A 3775-nucleotide genomic window follows, 5' to 3' on the forward strand; every position below is an offset into this window, starting at 1 on the left:
CTCAAGTGGGGAAACTGGCTGTAGTCTGTGCTGCTAAATGTACAGTGAGGGAATGTCACCTCACAATTTTTTCTGTTAGAGTTTTCGTTGAAATTTTCTTTTGCATGGTTTTGTTTTTTCTTATGTTATTGAGATATTACATGTTCTTGTTATTGATTTTGATTTTGCTAACGATTTTCACAGTTCATATTAATCTTCATATTAAAACTTGTTTTGTAAAATTGATTTCTTATTAATAAAAAGTTGATCTGTAACTCTTGACTCTTTTTTTAAATTTTATTTAACCTTTCTTTTGCACTCCATTTTTTATCCCTCTCCATGTTCACCCTCTGATGATTTAACATACTGTTCTGCTCCCCATCTGTCTCCCCGAAAAGGTCCCCAACCACCCTCCTAAACCCCTACTCCACCAATCCTCCCCATTCTTTGGAGTCCTTTGAGGGTTAGGTGCACCTTCTCTGACTGAATCCACACCTGGAAGTCCACATTCTGTATATGTGTTGGGGGCCTCACATCAGCTTGTTTATACTGGCCGATTGGTGATACAGTGTCTGAGAGATCTCTGGTTCCAGGTTATTTGCGACTGCTGGTCCTCCTACAAGGTTACCCTACTCCTCAGCTTCTTCCATCTTTTCACTAAGTCAACTACAGGGGTCAGCAGCTTCTGGTCACTGGTTGAGTGTAAAATCTGCAACTGAGACTTCCGGGTGCTTGTTTGGTCTTTCAGAGGGCAGTCATGATAGACCCCTTTTTGTGAGTACTCTATAGTCACAGTAATAGTGTCAGCTCTCTGGTCCTCCTCTTCAGCTGGGGCCCCTTTTTGGTCTTTGCTGGACCTTCAGCCAGACTAATGAGCATCTCAGTCTAGAACTCTGCCTGGGCTGCCTGGCTCTGGATTGACTGATGGTTGTCTCCCGATTTCTCCTTGCCTGCACCTGCCTGTTGCCCCATTCAGAAGATTTCTGTCTAAGGCTCATTTCTAACCACAGTCCATTGTAACATGCAGGGTTTCTTGTCTGCAGCTTGCTTCCCACCACTGATTCCAATCTAGCCCTACACAGAACAAGGTCATTTCAGGATTGCTTTTAACAGGGTGCTTTAGATTCTTTTTTTCCCTCTTAGACAATTTCTTAATTTACATTTCAAATATTATCCCCATTCCAGTTTTCCCACCCACCACAAAATCCCGATATACTATCTGTCCTTCCTCTGTTTCTATGAGGGTTTTCCCACATTCCCACCCACGCCAGCCTACCCTTCCTGCAACTCCCCTACACTGGGGCATGGAGCCTTCAAAGGACCAAAGGCCAATCCTATTGATATCCCACAAGAGCATCTTCTGCTACATATGAGGCTGGAGTCATGAGTCCTTCCATGTGTATTTTTGGTTGGTGCTTTAGTCCCTGGGAGCACTGTTTGTGTGTGTGTGTGTGGGGGGGTTGTGGTTGATTAGTATTCTTGTTCTTCCTGTGGGGTTGAGATCCCCTTCAACTCCTTCAGTCCTGTGTTATACTCTTCATTGTTCAGATGTTCTCAGACCACAACACTGAGTTTACACATAGCCTCTCTCTTCTCTGCCACCTACTGAGGCACATGAGACACAACTGCCACCCTGCCAATGATCTAGGGGCAGACAATGTCAATAAGTTAAACCATTAAATGTCAGTGGAATTCTGGTCTGTACAATTGAAGAGTAAAACAACAAAGCCAAAAACTACAACAACGAAAACAACAAAACAGCTAAATATTATTTTCAAAGGAAAGACTTATTACCAAAGAAGAATTAGCCAATCTTTTATCAAATCTTAAACTAGACCAGGAGATTCCTAAGCTCTGGCCATTTAGTGAAGACTCATCAACATAAAGCATAGTTTGACAAGACTGCTGAGCAATTGTCTCCAATAGTAGGAATTAATCAATACTGGTTAGTATTACTTAACCTAAGATCTTAAAGTTTGGAAAACGCTTTCAAATAATGAAAGTAATTCAAATTCTCTGAAGAATATTGTTGGAAGTTTGATGTGGATGGTGTTGAATTTGTATAGATGACTTTGAATTTTATTTTTTTTATTTTTTTTGAACAGTGCCTAAATCTTTATTTTTCATAACCTACATTTTTTCAAATTAGACAGTTTTACACAAAAATGACACAAAAGGATACTTAAATTACCAATAGTTCACGTGTAAGCTTGATTCCAGTCTTAATGAAAAGTAGAACAGAAGCAGAAACCCTCAGGCAAGCTTCCAGGTTACACTCCAGTTCTGTGACTTGCAGCTGTTAGTGCTCCTGGAATCTTCGATTGTGTGTTTCTTTCTGTTTAACAGGTTACAAAGCACACAAACCCACAATACAGCTCACTGAAGGGGACACAAAGACAGGTATGCACCATGAGTCGCCTGCTGTGACACACTGGACCAGTTTTTCAATATCAACTGCAGAAACCCTAATAGAGCAATATAAGACTTTTTTTTCTTTTCTTTTTTTTGTCTTTTTTTTTTTGCCACCCACTAGTGGCAACCAGTGATGTAATGACAGGAGGGATTCACAGAGACATCATGACACTGACTACAAGAGAGGAATCACTTGAAATTCATGTCTGGTGAAGTGGGGCCAGATTCCTAGTCTGTATTTCCATAAGATAATTAGGCATCATCACACAATTTTACAAGTTAAAAATGTCATTTGTGACTGTGGTATCTCTGATTCTATACCTTGAGATACTAAAAGGAATGAGTAAACTTAAAAAGTAGATTATGAAAACCACATATCACACTTGCTGTATGTGACATAGCAAGAGTCTGCATGCACGCTCAACAGCTTCCTATTTTGATAACTTCCATTTTTTTCTGAGTGGAAAACCTCAAAGTGTTCAGGAAGTCTCTGTTCTGACATTTTACAGCTATTTGGCATATCAGCTTTGCTTCCTGAAAATGAGTGCTATAACAATCCCATGTGAGCGAGGCTTTAGTTCCTGGTGCCAGGCTGTCACTGGCTAAATGATAATTACAGTGTCCTGACCTCCTATCTGCACACCTGCCCTTGCGTCCAGCCACTGAGCTTTACACTTCCAGCCAGAGGCCAGCAACACCTACAACTGCCTCTGCCACACAGGTTTTGTGCTGCAATTCTCAGCCTTGGGGAAAGGACTTCTCATTAAAAATCAAAGTTCATCTGTGAGAGCACCCTTGCGGATAAGGGATGCTCACCATAATCTGGCCCCTTTTCCAGCAGAGATGTGATGTGAAGGGCCTGAGGCCTCAGGCTCGCCCTTCCAGATAGACAGCATCTGCTAGTGTGGGTTCAAGAGGCCAGCTGTTATCTTCCCACAAACCCAGCACTTCAAAGGATAATTGATGGAAAATGCCAACACAAGGAGGGAAACTACAACCTAGAAAAAGCAAGGAAGTAATCTTTCAACAACCTCAAAAGAAGATAACTATACAAACATAACTTTACCTCTAATAACAAAAATAACAAGAAGCCACAATCATTTTTTCCTTAATATCTCTTAACATCAATGGTCTCAATTCCCCAATAAAAAGACTCAGACTATCAGACTGGATACACAAACAAGACCCAGAATTTTGCTGCATACAGGAAACACACCTCAGCGACAAAGACAGACACTACCTCAGAATAAAAGGGTGGAAAACAATTTTTCAAGCCAATGGTCCCAAGAAACAAGCTGGAGTAGCCATTCTAATATCAAATAAAATCGACTTTCATTCAAAATTAATCAAAAAAGATAAGGAAGGACACTTCATACTCATCAAA

General features: G+C 40.7%; 1 non-coding gene across 1 annotated transcript; it reads right to left on the reverse strand.

The window, feature by feature from the left end:
- Nucleotides 1–1503: 1503 nt before the first annotated feature.
- Nucleotides 1504–1634, reverse strand: LOC114636258. The gene has a single exon (XR_003713597.1). It is a non-coding gene; the product is annotated as a small nucleolar RNA SNORA17 (small nucleolar RNA).
- Between the last annotated feature and the right edge of the window lie 2141 nt (nucleotides 1635–3775).

This window comes from Grammomys surdaster, unplaced genomic scaffold (assembly GCF_004785775.1).
Source record: "Grammomys surdaster isolate TR1022 unplaced genomic scaffold, NIH_TR_1.0 123210, whole genome shotgun sequence".
NCBI lineage: Eukaryota > Metazoa > Chordata > Mammalia > Rodentia > Muridae > Grammomys > Grammomys surdaster.